At 44.2% G+C, this 18,392-nt stretch overlaps 1 protein-coding gene and 1 long non-coding RNA gene across 3 annotated transcripts in view; one reads left to right on the forward strand and one right to left on the reverse strand.

Annotated features, from left to right (window-relative positions):
* The window catches only part of rbfox1 (RNA binding fox-1 homolog 1), a 238,237-nt gene that overhangs the window by 189,353 nt on the left and 30,492 nt on the right, over positions 1-18,392 (reverse strand). The window lies entirely within an intron of this gene.
* Positions 10,217-11,055, forward strand: LOC311030490. The gene is made up of 3 exons (XR_014598995.1): positions 10,217-10,335; positions 10,780-10,815; positions 10,960-11,055. It is a non-coding gene; the product is annotated as an uncharacterized lncRNA (long non-coding RNA).

Raw genomic sequence — 18,392 nt, forward strand, 5'->3', positions numbered from 1 at the left:
TGACCTAAATGCAGAAGTCACACATTGTAAGGTAATAGACTAGTATGGTGGACCTGATAACTCAATGCAGCTAGCTGGTTAGCTACTGTCTACAGTCACTACTGCCAGTGACTGTAGACTGGGTGGCAGGTGTTCAAATCCCAAGAGGGGCAATTATATTACAGTTTGATCAACAGGATCTGGACAAGAAGAAAAAAACAAATGAACAAAAGAAATGGAAATGAAAATTATTTGTATCAGTAGTCACAAGGAATTGTATTTTAAACCATTATTGGTAAGTGTTATCAGGAAGTATGTCCCTGGTGACACAGGATCCATGTTTTCAACTATCCCTGAAGAACTCTTTCTTCCAAAAACGGTTCTCTGGATAAAAATAGTTCTTACTGGAACCCTTAGTGATACCAAGAACCCTTTTAAAACCCTTTATTCAGGAAAGGGGTTTAAAGGGTTCTCTGGATCAAAATGGTTCTTACTGGAACCATGAGTGTTTCTTCGGGAAACGGTTTTTCAGAAGCAAATGGTTCCAGGTAGAACCTCAGCCCTTGTAGAAGAACCCTATTGGAACCCTTATTTCTAAGAGTGTAGAACAGACAGTTTGCATGCTCACTAATCCAACTTTCCTAATGGCTCTAATTATACACATATATAGAAACCTGTACTCCAGACAGGGCCACATGGCCTCCCACAAAGAACAACCCCACTCCACATGGCTGACTGGTCGACACCCACAGCCACCATCTTGTAACACACACACACACACACACACACACACACACACACACACACACACACACACACACACACACACACACACGTATAGTATTTAGTTAGACAGGCTTCGACTTAGTGCATGCTTCTTTGTTTATTGTTACTCCTTTTGAACATACTGATGTGTTTATTAATGCTGTATAAGAATGAATGATATCAACTTCTTCTCTGCAAAGAATTCACAAATCCTTCAACTGTTTGTACTCATATGCTAATAGTTATTATTAGTTATTGATATTTGAGTACAAACCCCTTTATATTGAGACTGAGTGCAGGTTCGGTCATCTTTTCCCTGATTTCAGAGTGGTTCCCCTGTTTATTATTTATTTAAAATGACTAAAACCCACAAACAAAGCCAGAAACTTAGGTGTAGTCATGGACTCAGACCTGAACTTCAACAGCCACATTAAAGCAGTTACGAAGTCAGCCTACTATCACCTAAATAATATATCAAGGATTAAAGGCCTTATGTTCCAGCAGGATTTGGAAAAAATTGTCCATGCTTTTATCTTCAGCAGGCTCGACCACTACAGTAACGGTGTCTTTACAGGTCTCCCTAAAAAGTCGATCAGACAGCTGCAGTTAATTCAGAATGCTGCTGCTCGAGTCCTGACTAAGACCAAAAAAGTGGATCATATTACTCCGGTTCTCAGATCTTTACACTGGCTTCCTGTCTGTGAAAAAATGTATTTCAAAATACTACTGCTGGTTTACAAAGCATTGAATAATTTAGGGCCAAGATACATTTCTAATCTTCTGCTTAGCTACGAACCATCCAGACCTCTCAGATGGTCTGTGACAGGTCTGCTCTGTGTCCCCACAGTCAGAACCAAACATGGAGAGGCAGCCTTCCGTTTTTATGCACCACATATCTGGAACCAACTTCCAGAAAGCTGCAGGTCTGCTGCAAATCTCAGCTCTTTTAGATCAAGACTGAAGACTTCTCTGTTTGCCGCTGCTTTTTTTTTTAAATTTCTATTCCTTGATATTCTTGTTTTTATTTATTTATAATCTTAATTTTTTTTTTCTTGGATTGTTTATATATATTTTTCTCAAGTGATTTTAATGTTTTATGTCAAGCACTTTGAATTGCCCTGTTGTTGAAAGGAGGATACAAATATACAGAGAGCAGACCAGACTATGTGGAGAAACCAGAGACCGTCTGTGGTCCCCCAGAGGTCTAGATAGTAGCTCACATTAGTCCAGAGACCAGATAAGACTATGTGGAGAAACCAGAGACTCGGTCCCCCAGAGGTCTAGGATAGTAGCTCACATTAGTCCAGAGACCAGACCAGGTGGAGAAACCGACAGAGAGACTGTCTGTGGTCCAAACAACAAGGTCTCTGCCATATTTATATCTTGATGACCTTATTTGGAGTGTTGATGGAGCAGCTGCATTGTTAGCGTAGCCTAGCAACCACCAACAAGACTCTATTCAGAAAACAAGCATTTTAAAAGTAGTTAGCTTGTAGCTTAGCATCCTTTTTATTTTGTGTTTTATTTTTGGTATTTGTGGTTTCCCAGTTTCACATAAAGCAGCAATAGTGGTGATTTCAGCCGTCATGGAGGAAACAATGCCTTTTTTCCATTAAATTGTTTTTCCAACTCTACATTTCCTTATCATGATCACCAGTGAGTGTCATGCTGGAGTACACACAAGGCCCTGTATGAATACGTCCATCAGTGGATTTTACACATAGATGGGGATTATACACCGCAGGGACCAAAGGAAGAGGGAAAGACCGAGAGATGAATGCGGAATGGAAAGGGAAAAATGCCAGAAATACATACAAAAATACAAACAGGACCAGGTGTGTGTGTGCGTGTGTGTGTATGTGTGTGTAGTATTGCTGACCTCAGCATTTTCCTTCACATTATTCTTGGTCATTTGATTTGAGAGGCTCTTCGGATGAACCTGCCGATGCAAGCACTCTTGCAGCCAAGCCACGCAGACACACACACACACACACACACACGCACAAATTCTTATACAACAGTCAGTACTGTACTGCAGAAAACTGATCACTGCGTTTCCTATGTAGCTGGAATCAACTCGACATCCACTGCAAAAACCTTGTAACCCCATTTGATCTTATTGATTCAAACAAAAATCATGATAAAACTATTTAATAAATTCCATTTTTGAAAAGCAAAAAAATATATACATTTTGATCTGTGTTTTAAATATTTATATATTATATTAAGAAAAGTCCCTAAAATAGGTCGCCAGTCCATCACAGGGCTGACATATAGAGACAAACAACCATCCATGCTCACATTCACACCTACGGGCAATTTAGAGTCATCAATTAACCTATCCCCATCCTGCATGTCTTTGGACTGTGGGAGGAAGTCGGAGAACCCGGGGAGATCCCACGCTTACACGGGGAGAACATGCAAACTCCACACAGAAGGAACCCGAACCGACCCGGGAATCGAACCCAGGACCCTCTTGCTGTGAGGCGACAGTGCTACCCACTACACCACCGTGCAGCCCCCACTTCAAAATATGAATTATTAATTAACGGTATCATTTATGGAAGTCTGTTTTTTTGTGTGTGTAAGTTATAGCATAAATACATACCTATAGAAACTGAGAAAATCGTAATAATACAATAAGTAATAATAAGTATGGAAAATGACACACACAAAGACATAGTGAGTTATATAATATATGAAATGAATAAAGTCTAATTCATCTCATTGTTTTATTTCATATTTTCCTGTGACATAATAGTATTGATGGAAATGTATGGCCTTCATACTCAGTAGACAAGGCATCTTCATTTGTATCACACATTTCATACACAAGGTCAATTTAATGTGCTTTACAGTGTAACAAAATACAGTCAAAGTTTATAATTTGAAGTGTAAAAGTGCAGGCAAGAGACACAACCAGTTAAAGTAACTAAAGTACCACTACTAAACTAAACCATCAAATAAACCATAGCGTCATCGCACCTTCTTCAACACCAATGATGCACGAAGGTGTTCTTTTTGACATCAGAAAGACTCATTCATATACTTTTTAATGTTTTCTTAAATGTCATCAACCTGCCAGAGACTGCAGATGAAAATTAGCCTGTATGGCTAAATCTGGCACATTTACGTGTGTGACTTTGTTGCTCCTGTTAATTAATGTGCATTGTCCCTTTTTAAATAAATAAATCAAATCAAATTCTTTTGTGCTCCTCCCTCACAGAACACCCCTCTGCTCAGTTCACCTCACAGCTGATGAACTCTGCCTTTCAGTTTCATTATGCAATGAGAAGCAACATTTTTCAGTACAGTTATACAACTGAGCAAACAGAGAGCAGAGAGCCTGGAGGAAAAGAAGGCCATCAACGTGCACACATGTACACTAGGCCACATGACTGAGAAGATCACACAGTGAGGTCCCTGAAAACAACTGTAACCCAGGTCAGCACCACGGACAGAGGCTTCTCTCAAACAACAGTAACCCATTTCAACACTTGAATCAAATCAACTACAACAGAAATAACACAGCTGGATATTATACATTCTCTCATTCCCTGTGTGTGTGTATGTGTGTGTGTGTGTGTGTGTGTGTGTGTGTGTGTGTGACAGACTTACGTACTGGTGTTATGACATTATAGATAGATATATGTCCCCAAATAGGTATGAGTAGCGTGTGTGTGTGTTTGGAACGACCCCAAATGTAATAAAAATATATATATTTTTTTTTTCCCTTTTCCAACAGCAATTGGCACCTGATGTTAGCCAGCCGATTGTGGAAGAAAGCGACAGACCTCAGGTAGGGGCCAGTTTATAAAGTACTTAAAGAACTGAATTTCTTCATTGAAAAGGCAGACAATTCTCCAAAAATGGTCCTACTCATTCATTCCTGTGTGACAGTGTGTGTGTCCACAGAGAGCCTGCCTTCCACTTGTATTTTCTTATTTCTTAGTGTTGGGGGTGTATGCCTGCCACCTAAACCACTGCTGAATCCTTTTATATTAGTATGTATTATTGCTGCCTTTATGAAGCACTTTATGAAGCACTTTGTAACATGGATTTAGAAGAGTGCTCTAAAAATACAGATAATAATAATTATAATAATAATAATTATTATTATTATTATTATTATTATTATTATTATTATTATTATTATTATTATTATCATATTACTTTTGGGCCCTGTTTTCTTTGTTTTTACAAATTCCTTGCTGAATCAGAGATCACCTTTAAGTCCCTTCTTAAAACATACTTTCTATTTCATCCTTACTGACCGCCAGAGGCAGTGCTTAACACTGGATATCTTCTGTCTCGTGCATGCGCAGGTCGAGTATTAATATCAACAAAGTCACCTGTGACCTCGGATGACCCCCGGCTCAGGTATAAGTTCCGGTGTCATCCGCGAGATCGCTTCCTTTTCATCTTCTCGCTTTGCAGGTTACCGCTTGTTTCTGCGGTATCATTAGCTTTAGCTAAAGCCCTATATTATATACTATTCGGCTCGTAGCCTCGTGGTCTCTAGATCGGAGTTGCGTATTCTTCGCCCTCCAGAGGCTGCGACAAGCCACCCTTATAGGAGGATCGGTGAGTACAGGCCGTTCGGCCTCTGCCGGGACGGACGGATCCTCCGCTCATCACTCATCACTATCTCCACCAGCCGGTAAGGTCGATTGGTTTATGGTGTTGTGTTATGCTAGCGGGAGCTAGGAAATGCTGATATGGCGTCAGTGAAGTGAGTGCCCTCGCTCCCCTCTCCTTGCCCGTATCGTTTTTCGGCTTATTTCATGGCGTGTTTCGCTAATGAAGCAAGCTAACTTAATGTGGAGAAGACGGAGAGTATTGTCTGCTCTCCTCTCACTGGCATTTATTTCATAAGTGACACGTCCTGCGTTCACGGTTAGCGGAGTGCTCTCGCTCTGGCTGCCCTGAAAGGACGCTAGCAGGAGCGCGTGCCCCGCGCTAGCTTTAGATCGATAACTGCCATATCAGTGAAGGTGGGTGTCCTCGCTCCCCTCTCTCGGTAGTATTGATCACCGTTTTTCGGGTCCTGTGTTCACGGTTAGCGGAGTGCTCTCGATCTGGCTGCCCTGAAGTGTGCCTCGGCGCTAGCTTATGCGAAGGGGTGTGTCCCCCCTTGTCCGAAACCTGTAGGAGGACCTTTCGCAAGTTTCCAGTGGAACCAGGGGAATTGTTCGGCGCAGCCGCTCTGCAGGCACTCGAGCGGACGGTCCAGGCTGATCGTACCAGGCAGCAGTTCTCGGGTCTTAGCAGGGGCATGCCCCCCCCCCTCCGGCAGGGCTGGGGGCTCGGCATCTGCCCCAAGGGGCGACCCCCGGCCACCGTCTCACCCCAGGGGCTACTATGGGCCTCTGCAATCTGCCGAGAGGCCTGTCCGCTGCCATCAGGAGCTTGCCCACTTTACCTCCGGACAACCTCGGGCCACGGTGCATAACCGTCGCCCCCCCAAGGCCCCTAAAGGCCGGGGGGGCAGGAATTGAAGTTTCAGGGCCGGCTGTCGGACATTTCTCCCAGCAGCAGCTGGACTGCTGGGCAGCGCAAACTCTGGATCCCTGGGTTTCCACCCTAGCCCAGGGTTACACACTTCAGTTCCGACGCCGGCCCCCTGCCTTTGGCCGGGTCAAGGTGACCGTCATCCACGACCCGGCAAAAAACCTAGCCCTAGATCGGGAGTTATCCGCCCTCCTGACCAAGGGGGCAATCGAGCCAGTGGATCCCCGGCTTCAGCCCGGGGGGTTCTACTCGACTTACTTCCTGGTCACAAAGAAATGCGGCGGGCTGCAGCCAGTCCTCGATCTAAGGGGCCTCAACAAGTTTTTAAAAGTCTTGCCATTCCACATGCTGCGCACAGCAGATGTCCTTCATGCCGTCGCCGAAGGAGACTGGTTCACCTCAGTCGACTTGAAGGACGCCTACTTTCATGTTCCTATTGTGCCTCATCACAGGAAGTTTCTTCGTTTTGCTTTCCAAGGCCGTCATTTTCAGTTCAGGGTGCTCCCGTTTGGGCTCTCCCTCTCCCCACGGGTATTCACCAGGTGCGTCGAGGCAGCTCTCTCGCCTCTGCAGTCGCAGGGCTTGAAGATCCTACCATACCTGGACGATTGGCTAATTTGTGCCCCGACCCGGCTTCAGGCCGCAGAGGACACGGCTCGCCTTCTCTTTCACGTGTCTCAGCTCGGTCTGAGGGTGCACTTGGAGAAGAGCTCTCTATATTGAGCTATATTGATATCCTATTGCCATGGAGGGAGGAGTCATACCTGACGAGAGGTGTGCCCATGGGCTCTGTTCCATTTCGTCGCGAACTCGTCGCGACGGATGCCTGCCTCTCCGGATGGGGTGCGGTGTGGCAGAACAGGGCGGTTCAGGGGCAATGGTCTGCTTGGGACGGCACAGAGCATGTCAATGTGCTCGAGCTACGGGCCGTGCACCTAGCACTCAAGCACTTCCTGCCATATCTGAAAGGCAAACGTGCTTGTCCGGTCGGACAACACTGCGACGGTCTTCCACATAAACCATCAAGGGGGCACCAGGTCCACACGGCTACTGCAGGTGTCCCAGGCTCTCCTAACGTGGGCAGCCCCTCGCCTGACCAGCCTACGGGCGGCGTATTTACCGGGGGATCGGAATCAGGTCGCAGACTTTCTCTCCCGTCACAGGCCTCCACCAGGAGAGTGGCGGCTCCACCCAGAGGTGGTGCACAACATTTGGGGTCTCTTCGGCAGAGCAGAGGTGGACCTCTTTGCCTCGGAAGAGTCAGCCCACTGCCCACTCTGGTTCTCCTTAATGGAGATGACCAGCCCTCTGGGTCAGGATGCTCTGGCCCACGCATGGCCAGACAGCCTTCTCTATGCCTTCCCGCCACTTCCCCTGATCCTCCAAACGCTTCTCAGGGTGCTTCACCAGGGGCACAGCCTGCTCCTGGTGGCCCCCTTCTGGCCTGCCAGGACCTGGTTTCCCCTACTGCACAAACTCTGCTGCGGGACACCCTGGCGCCTTCCAGAGAGGACAGACCTCTTGTCCCAGCTGGGGGGTCGGATTTGGCATCCCAACCCTGGCCGCCTTCGGTTGTGGGTTTGGCCGCTGCAGGGCCCAACCCGCTGCTGAGCGATCGCATAGAACCCGTCAGGAGAACTATTGCTAGAGCACCTTCTACCCGCCCGCAGTATCAGAACAGGTGGAAACTATTTTCCAACTGGTGTTCAGTGGTGAACGTTGATCCAGTGCACTGCTCCGTGCCTACCATCCTTAAGTTTCTGCAATCGCTCCTAGACAGTGATCGGCCTGTTATTTCATCGCAGCACTTCAGAGTCGACAATGACACAGTGGGGAGCCACAGGCTGGTGTCCCTCTTCTTGAAAGGGGCGCTGAGATTGTACCCTCCTAGCGCCCCTAGAGCTCCTGCATGGGACCTGCCCTTGGACACCCTATGCTCACCACCCTTTGAACCCTTGGCACAGGCAGAGCTGAGGTGGCTGTCTGCCAAAACTGCGTTTCTCCTTGCCATCACTTCAGCAAAACGTGTAGGTGAGCTGCACGCCCTGTCCGTGAGCAATTCATGCCTGAGATGGAACTCGGATGGCTCTGGCGTTACCTTGTGGCCGAACACGGCTTTTCTTCCTAAGGTGCTGGCGTGCTCGCACCTCAACCAGCCTATACAACTGGCATGGTCTGAACCCCCATTAGGGGAGGGGGGTGATAACCCTGAGCTGTTGTGCCCGGTACGGGCCCTTAGAGCCTACGTAGACGCTACTGCAGGCATAAGGCTGTCCGACCAGCTCTTTGTCAGTCACGGTGGACCCAGGAGGGGTCGTGCTCTGTCCAGATAGCGCCTGTCCCACTGGATTGTTGACGTCATAGCCTCGGCATATGGGGCGAGTGGCCTCTCTTTACCATCTGGAGTAAAATGCCACTCTACTAGGAGTGTCCACATCATGGGCTGTCCTGAGAGGAGTGCCCTTGGAGCTCATATGTGCTGCAGCCTCATGGGCATCACCAAGCACATTCTCCAGATATTACAGCGTGAATGTGGCTACCCCCCATCCATTGGGCGTGGTTCTCCGCCGGACTCCCTCCACCTCATCCCGTATAGGTGGGTATTCCGGATTCCTTGTGACTCTGTTGGTATGAGTCATCCAGTGTTAAGCACTGCCTCTGGCGGTCGGTAAGGATGAAATAGAACGAAAGTTACGACTGTAACTACGGTTCTATGAATCCTGGATGACCGCCAGAAATCCAGGTCACTCAGAATCTCGTGAGCCGCAAGAAGATTCTGTAGGAAGCGATCTCGCGGATGACACCGGAACTTATACCTGAGCCGGGGGTCATCCGAGGTCACGGGTGACTTTGTTGATATTAATACTCGACCTGCGTATGCGCGAGACAGAAGATATCCAGTGTTAAGCACTGCCTCTGGCGGTCATCCAGGATTCATAGAACCGTAGTTACAGTCGTAACTTTCGTTCCTGATTTTACTTAAGTTTTAATTTCCTTTGAACTGTTTTTTATTTTCTTGACATGTATTGTTTTTTACACACTATATTTTCTTTTTTCTTTTGAAACTTGATTCGATGATTTTATGACTTTTATGTTGATGCCTTCATGAACCACTTTCTGACATGGATTTAGAAAAGTGCTCCTTATGTAAAGATTATTATTATTATTACTATACTATTACTTTTGTGGTTGTTCCAAACACACACACACACAAGCTATTCATGCCTCAATGGGGTCATGCAGCACCTTTATCTCAATGTGTCTTGAGATTGAGCTGTATCAAGGAGGTTGATCATATATTTATTTTATCCGGTTTCCTTTTCCAGCAGAAAATGGCACCTGATGTCAGCGAGCAACTGACACTTGATGTCAGGGACAAACCTCTGGTAGGTGGTCACGGGGTCATCACACTAGTCTCTGAAGTCTCCAGTTCAGTGTGCCCTCCCGTTTAATCTGAAAAACACTTGGGGAAAAAAACCATGAGGTTTTGTCTCACTGTGACGACATTAACACAATATAATTTTGTATGATCAATTTAGCCAATCCTTGCCACCATAAACACCACGATTCTTCAGCATTAACGGTTGGTGTTAGTATGTAGCTAATGTTTGCTTTTCCCTAGGATAACAACTGAATGACATCAGTTGGTGTTGGTGTTAACATTAAACAAAAATCATGTGGGCCGCACACACAATTTCAATTACTTTTTTTTTCTAGCTGTCATCTAGTCCTGTGGATGCATCTCAGGTGTATGATGAGATCAACATAAACAGCAGCAATCCAGCAGCAGATACAGCAAGAGCCCATTTTCATCTTTAAATGTGATCACTATTGCTCATTTTTGGCTGTGAAGTGTTATAATTTGTAGTTGTATTCACAAACTGTCTTTGAAACAATCAGTTATTTATTAAATTGCTGTCATTACAGTCTCAAATGGCCAAATATAGACAGCACCATGAGAAATGCTTCAATCGTCACAAAATTACAGAAGAGAAGCGAAATGCTAAAGAAAGACAGCATACAATTAATTTGTTTAAGCGTGCACAACTGGTTCAACAATTGGCACAACTGGATATACTAGTGAGTAATATACTTGAACATCTTGCAGAAATTACTCTCTGTTCCCAACCTCTTTTCGTTCATTACTAGGAGCTTGATTGCGTGATTGTGTTTTTTTTATTACTTGTTATTCAATGCAGCAGTCAAAGCAGGGTTCTTCAACTGACGGCCAGTGGGGCGTATATGGCCCTCTGAATAATTCCCATGAACCCAGAGAAAAACTTTTGGCCTATTATATTTCATCTGTATGCACTTGGACTTTTACTGCAAAAGTCCATTTGTCCTGAAATTTTGTTATCTTGCTAACTTTTAGACATTAGAAAGGCAATGATGAGTAGTCTACATTTCTATGCCAAATGACCATTTGTCTAATTTTATTTTGTTTTTGTGCTGGAGTCAACTATCTTGTTTCCTTTTATCACTTTCTCAGCTTTTGACATGCCTTTCTTTCCTTTCCTCTCTTAGCTAACTTCGCAATCCCCATTGCATGATGATATTCAGGTATGTCTACAACTTCAAACAAGTTTTAAAAGGGAAGCTACTGTGTACATCAAGCAGTGATAACGGGGCAATTATTTGGCATGTTTTTTTAAATGCAAATTAAATTTGAATATTGCACATAATACGTTGGATTCGTCTTTGTAGTCACTAGCCTCATCAGATACCTCGTCCCCGGATGAATCAACGATAACCAGTGATCCGTTGGAAGATGGAGAGCCAGCAACAAAAACACAGGTAACACTGCATTGCTTGATGCATTTGAACAATAGCCCATTATTTACTTTTCAATTGTACAAGTATATTCAGTGTGGATAATATCGCTATTATTATTTGGCATCATTAAGTAAACCATCATTAATCCAATCATTTTCATGATGCTCTTCAAAAATACACCTCATATAGTTTGTTAATTTACCAATTTATTATCCCTGAAAAAGAGTGAAGTTGATTAATCCTTGATCATTATAGTGAGTGGAATTTGTCATAAATCACATCCTCAAAACATCAGTATATTTTTCAATCATAACAGTGTTTATTATTTATTATGTTATTTAATATAAGGTCAAAATTGCATGTGAATGAACTTTTTTTGCTGAGTAATTTGTACTTAATGGAATGCTTTTATCTTTTTGTCCTTTTTTGTCATGACTGTGGGGTTTTGTTGTTTTTGTTTCTGGGGTTATTTTGTAGTCATTCTGAGAACTTGGGCGACTATTACTTGTGGCTAAGAAGAATACTCCCATCTGGAAGGCAGAGGAACTCATCTATCCTGCAAACTTCAATTGTGTGATATCTACAGTGAAAGAGTTGGCTGGGTACAATCCAGAGAATTACACATTCTGCACACATTCCTTAGCCCTCAAAAGTAGAGAGTGATAATTTGTCCACAGTTGACTCGAGAATTCAAGACCATTAAACAATTCATATGGAAGGGATTGATTACCAGAGGAGCAACAACCTCTCTGAGAGAGTCAAAGTGGAATGCACCACAGATTATACCTCTCACTGAAGATGTCAAACTTTTGGACTTGAAGTTGTTGCTGAAAGAATGCTGAGACTGTGTCCCTCTGCAAAGAACTATGCAACACTTGCTAAAGTGACACTTCACATCATTTTCAACTGAAGAAGAGAAGGAGAGGTGTCAAGAATGGAGTTGGCCACTTTCAAAGCAAGGAGAAAGTCAAAACTCAATGAGAACATGGGAAGGAGTCCCTGTGCTGCTAAAACCATCATTAGTGTCAGCTATGGAGCTTCTAGCTGACACTCGTGAGTTGTGTGGAGTCTCCAAAGAGAACATCTATATGTTTGCTAGACCAGGAGCATCATCAGCTTACAGAGGGCGAGAATGCATTCAAACATTTGCAAGGGAGAGTGGTGCCAAACATCCCAAGGTCTTAACCTCAACAAGGCTCCGGAAGCACATAGCAACAATGTCTCAAGTTCTCAATCTTCAAGAAACTGAAGGAGACCAGCCAACTTTAGTTCAGATGCTGGGGCAACCCATGGTTATTGCCTCATGAGAAATGCATCATCAGTACTCTTTAACAGTAAGGTAATGTTTATGCTGTATTTGGCAATTCCATCCATCCATCCATTGTCTATCCTGTAAGCAATCATTGGGCGAAGGCAGGGCACACCCTGGACAGGTCGCCAGTCTATCGCAGGGCTGAGACATGTAGAGACAGACAACTATTCACACTCACATTCACACCTACGGGCAATTTAACCTATCCCCATCCTGCATGTCTTTGGACTGTGGGAGGAAGCCAGAGAACTCAGAGATAACCCACGCTTACACGGGTAGAACATGCAAACCCCACACAGAAGGAACCCGGGAATCGAACCCGGGACCCTCTTGCTGTGAGGCGAGAGTGCTACCCACTACACCACCGTGCAGCCCCTGTATTTCGTCAGGAGCAATTGGGGTGAGGTATCTTGCTCAGGGACACCAGGCACTCAGCTATGAGGAACCGGGGATCGAACCGGCAATCTTGCGGTTGCCAGCCAAACGCTCTACCTCCTGAGCTAAACCCCCTCAAACACTTTAAAATACAACGTTCTATAAATCTGAAGCAGTGCAGTGTGTTTACATAATAATAATAATCCTATTCATCAGTGGATGGCAGAAGTCCCCAAGTCCAACCCATTCTCCATCGCAAGATGAGGGAAAATGACACCAGCCAAAACAGACAGCAATGTAGCAATTGCTCATCTCTCATATACAGGAAATTCAGGAACAATTTAACTTATTTCTGCAAAAGATTTTAATTAAATAATTGTACCAAATTATAGAGAGTAGTATCAACTAGAAAATTCCCCCGCCGGGAAATTTTGAAAGGGCCACGGGGGCTACTGCCGGAGTGTATATACATTACGATGAGATTCTTCGAGATTTCAAACGAGACGGAGTTGTTTTAGAGGCAAATACAGAGACTGCTTGCTGACTGAGCTGTCAGAGTAGTCCGTTTTGAGTATTGTGATGTACTTCAAAAACTGTCCACCAATCAGAGCACACCACTCGTGTCTCCATTTTAAAGTTTAAATGGAGTTTCTAGGTGAAAGTATGACTGAGCAGAAGACGTTTGACTAAAAAAACTACATTTCCCACCGACTGCTCCTTCCTGTCCACCAATCAGAGCCCACCACTCGTGTCTCCATTTTAAAGTTTAAATGGGGTTTCTAGGTGAAAGTATGGCTGAGCTGAAGATGTTTGACTAAAAAAACTACATTTCCCACTGACTGCTCATTCCTGTCCACCAATCAGAGCCCACCATTCGTGTCTCCATTTTAAAGTTTAAATGGAGTTTCTAGGTGAAAGTATGACTGAGCAGAAGACGTTTGACTAAAAAAACTACATTTCCCATTACTCAATGTAGTTTTTAGTACATTCCTGTCCACCAATCAGAGCACACCACTCGTGTCTCCATTTTAAAGTTTAAATGGAGTTTCTAGGTGAAAGTATGCGGCCGTAACATAGTGATTTTCGTTTTTTTGCAGAATATGCAAGTTGAGATCATGAAGAAGCCACTCCATGTTTCAGATAACAGTATTAGTTGCCTTAAAAGTATACATTTGGTATTTGTAGTTTCGAAAAAAATCTGCATTGTCTGTGTCTCTGCAGGGCCGTGTACGGCAATGCAGTTAATTTCCACACTGATCACCGTTGGCCATTCACGCGCTGTTGTTATTTTTTCGGCAAATCAGCTGCATGTTAGAAGCGAAACACATGGCTACTTATTCATCGCCTGTGTCCCTTGCAGCGCATCAGCTGGAGCGTAATATATCAGAGGCTACATCTATGGTTATATTTTCAACGGGATAAAGACAGTGAAATGGAGGAAATCCATAACTTTGACTGCAAATGCTATGGAAGAAGAAAGGAGAACTCTCTCCTTGAAAGACATGCATGTAGCGACAAACTTTCTCAAGAGCTTATGTACAGCATACGGATGGATTCTTTAGCTGCTGAAAGAGAGCAAACGGACATACAGTAGTTACGTCGGAGATGACTGCATCCACCAAAAAGCTGCAGACGAAAAGAAAGTACGCCCGGACCTCTTATTTCATCGGAGCCAACAAAGTCTGCAGGAATTCTTTTCAGGAATACTTTTCAGTTTCTTATGGGGTGAGTTTCCGTTAACATCCAAGTTATCTACTTTGCTTAGCTAGCTAAGCTAGCTCAGTACTGTCGTTTTAAAAGTATATGCACATCGAAACTAAGCTGTAATGGGAGGTTTTTGGCTCGTAATGTGGGCATCCGATTTAACAGTAAGGAGCAAAGGGGCCTGTTGGCATTGCTTGAATTGACTGTGATGCTAATAGTTTAGCAACTAGCCTACCTGAGGACAATAGGCTAGTTGCTAAATCATTAGCACTAGCTACTTAGACGGTGCCTGCCGGCTAACAGATACCAGATATCACTGAGTGACATCTGTAGGGGGGAGGGCTTATCTGATTCACTGTAACGCTTGCCCCTGGGTGATGTTGGGAATTTGAAATTGTGTTGACTCTTGAAATTTTGAGCGTATTCTAGTCCTGCTCAATGTGTTAAGTGTCCTGAGATGACTTCTGTTGTGATTTGACACTATAAATAAAATAAAATTGAATTGAATTGAATTGAATAGATGCAAATGAGCACCATTGTGTTTCCTTTCTGGCCAGGTTTCTCAGTGAACGGTTTTCAGAGAAGCATACATTCAAATGGCCACAACTTCGTCAAATATTATCAGATTCCATGTGTTAGACATCATTGGAAAGCTTAGAAACTACACTTTCAGAATCTATGAATAACTCAAAATGACCCGAGGTCGACTTGTCCCTGGTTTTGCAGTGGCTGGTCACATATGTTAACTTCTTTTAGAGGCTAATCTTAAATTTGTTTGCGCACAAAAGGTTGTAGTTTGGAGCACCACATGCTATTATCATGTTGTGAGCGAGCCCAAGAAATTGTTTCTCTGAACATTCTCTAGTCTATGTTAACTGACTGCTGTCCAGATGCATTCATTTGAAAGCTAGCCAAGTTTGTGGCGACCTGTAATTTTCAAGGAAATTCCATTTGAGCTGTGTGGTGTGTACATGATGATGTTCATGCAATGTTACTAATACACAAGTCAACAGCAAACGCAAGTCTGTTTGGTGAATTATTATTTCATGCAGAATTTGGTTGTGGTGCAACTACGACATGTTCAGTCAACCTCTTAATCTGCATTATTCTATGGTCTGGGTGAGTACTCATTTCTGATTGGCCGACAGGTGTGTGTTAATTAAGCAACAGCTCACAAAATTCTGTATGGGCAAAATATGTTTAAAACTAAAATCTCAAGTGATTTTCATAATCTGGAGACTCCCAGTAAAATATTCTACTTGCCAGCATCTCTCTAAACCATTCAGAAAGTGGTGTTGAAATGTGCACCCCCAAAGAGGACATAAGTAAGTGTGTGTGTGTGTGTGTGTGTGTGTGAGAGAGAGAGAGAGAAAGAGAGAGGCAGGGTGAACAGCACATGAAAGGAAGGGCCAGAACCATATGTTAATTATGTAAATGATTGGCTTTAATCAGGCTCAGCCATGTAGCGAGTTAGTGGGTAAGGAGAATGTCTATCCAGCACAATCCCAATTAATATTCATCTGGAAGTCTCTTGTTGCGGAGCTGTGGACTGAGTGAGGATGAATTAATATGTTGATGAGCGATGAAAGACTTTGAGTGGCTCGGTTCTGCTCCCTATCTGTCTTCACCTCAGCTGCCTTTGAACACACACACACACACACACAAACACACACACACACAGCCATACAGAGGGGTGTTTATGTCCAGTCAGAGGTGACTATATATATAGGGTGAAGTAAACATCAAAGATGCTTTACCACAAGCTACAACAAGGAACTACGCTAACTACAATGATGCAGATCTTCTTCCAAAATGGAATTCCTTTGAGCATCCTTTGAGCAGGAAGTAGCCTAGTTCACCGATTTTGCTGGGAACCCACTGCAGCCAACTTCAATGGGATAGCTGGTTGCATGCCGCCCCTTTAACACAGCTTTGTCGACTAGGTCCAGGTATTTGGCTTTCTTCAGTTGGTGGGATGTGGCCAGCCTCTCTTCCCAGGGTACCGTGAGCTCAGAAACAATGATTGTTTATGTGCTCCTGGATAGCAAGACCATATCTGGTCGAAGGGAGGTCACTGCCCCATCCTGTGGGAAGACAAGTTTTCTCTTCAGGTCCACACTCAACAATTTCTGTAAGGACCTTGTAATGCCTCCATTTATAGCGCCCTTCTGCCAATGCCTTTGGACAGCCGGTCCGGATATGGTTCAGTGTGCATGAAGCTGCGCCACACTGCTTGCAAAATGGGTCTTCCTCTCTGCCCCAGATCTTCAGGTTTCTTGGGGTTGGCAGCAGGCCAGCCACAGAGTGCAAGAAAAAGCCCAACTTCCCTTAGTCGGTCTGCCACAACTCCTTCCAAAATAGTGGTCGCTCCTGGTCTCATTGCGTCCATCGGCTCTGGGGGGCAAGTCCAATGGCTTTGACCTGGTGCTCCTCCTCTACTGCCTCTCGGACTCTTTGCACCACAAGACCTCTTCTGGCTCTGGCATTAGCCCTGCTCCACCTCTTCTCGCTGTAATGACCCAGGCCCAGTTGTCCCTTACATACCACACCCATGATTTCCTGGTGTTTCCAGTGAGATTCCGCTTCCCTTACGGCTTGTTGGGGCTTCCACTTTCTGCCGCATTTGATGGTCTTGCTTGTGTGTCTTACTTTCCCATCCCCAGACGAAAGGAGTGTACTAACTGCCCTTTCCTTGGTAGCTTTAAACTCCTCCACCACCGATGAGACTGGCAGAGGAAGCTTGGAGGTCTTGCTGTACAGGTTAATTGTACTGAAGGATGGGGGGGCTGCAAATCATTTCTGCAACTGGCTGCACAGTCTTTCCATTCCTTCCACTTGGGACATGGTAAATGGTCCTCATTTATATAGCGCTTTTATCCAAAGTGCTTTACAGTGTTGACTGACATTCACCCATTCATACACACATTCACACACAGACGGCAGAGTCAACCACGCAGCCTCGAGCCAGGTGTTCAGCTGGGCTTTGGTGCTAGCAAGATTGTCGCTGTCATTGAGGGAGCTGTTGTACTGCTTTTTCAAGGACCAAATCAAGGCTAGAGTCTCCTTTTCAATTACTGAATAATTCAGCTGATGACAGTTAAACTTACGTGAAAAATAGCACACCGGATGGTCAACTCCCCCCTCCCCTTCTTTCAGGAGCACGGCCCCAGCACCAATGTCGCTTGCATCCACCTGGATTTTGAAAGGTTTGTAGAAGACTGGAGCAGACAGGAGCAGAGCATGTAAAACCTTTTACACACTCAATGATTCGATCCGATTTCGATCCTAAGGGTCACAATTCAAAATCGATTCTTGATTCAACTGATTCTCGATTCAACCGATTCTCGATTAAAAAATTGATACAATGCATAGTGTGTGAAGGCAAATTATTATTATTATTATTATTATTATTATTATTATTATTATATAAAAACAATACAGTTTGTATAAGATAATGTGACTTTTAAATAAACTGATTCCAGTGATGTTATCACACATAACAAAGGAAACTTAAGACAAAAGGTAACATTTATTCATGCTGAACAAATAATAAACAAATTAGGCTGGCTGCCTTTCTCTCTCATAAAAGGTGCCCATTTCAGAATACACAACATTGAAACTGGTGTTTTCTCCGATATTTCAAAAACAATATTGTACAAATAACACTGCAAACTTTAACTGCTATTTTGTGTGATTTCTCAACAAATCACGTAACAAGGGTGGACACATCTTGGGCTTGGTGTGTAGGATTACACAGTCCATAATTGTCCATGTGGGATTACTGTCCATCAGGAACATCTAGGTTCTTTTGCAGAAAAAGAAGCTGATCTACGTGTTCTGGACTGAAATTGCTTCGCTGTGCTGTCACAATATATTCAGCGGTGGAGAATACTCTTTTCGCTGCAACACTAGTACCAGGGATGCATAGGTAGTGTTTAGCTAATTTGGCTTGTAGAGGGAAAGCTGTCTCATG

Source organism: Eutrigla gurnardus (genome assembly GCF_963514095.1).
Source record: "Eutrigla gurnardus genome assembly, chromosome: 20".
Classification (NCBI taxonomy): domain Eukaryota; kingdom Metazoa; phylum Chordata; class Actinopteri; order Perciformes; family Triglidae; genus Eutrigla; species Eutrigla gurnardus.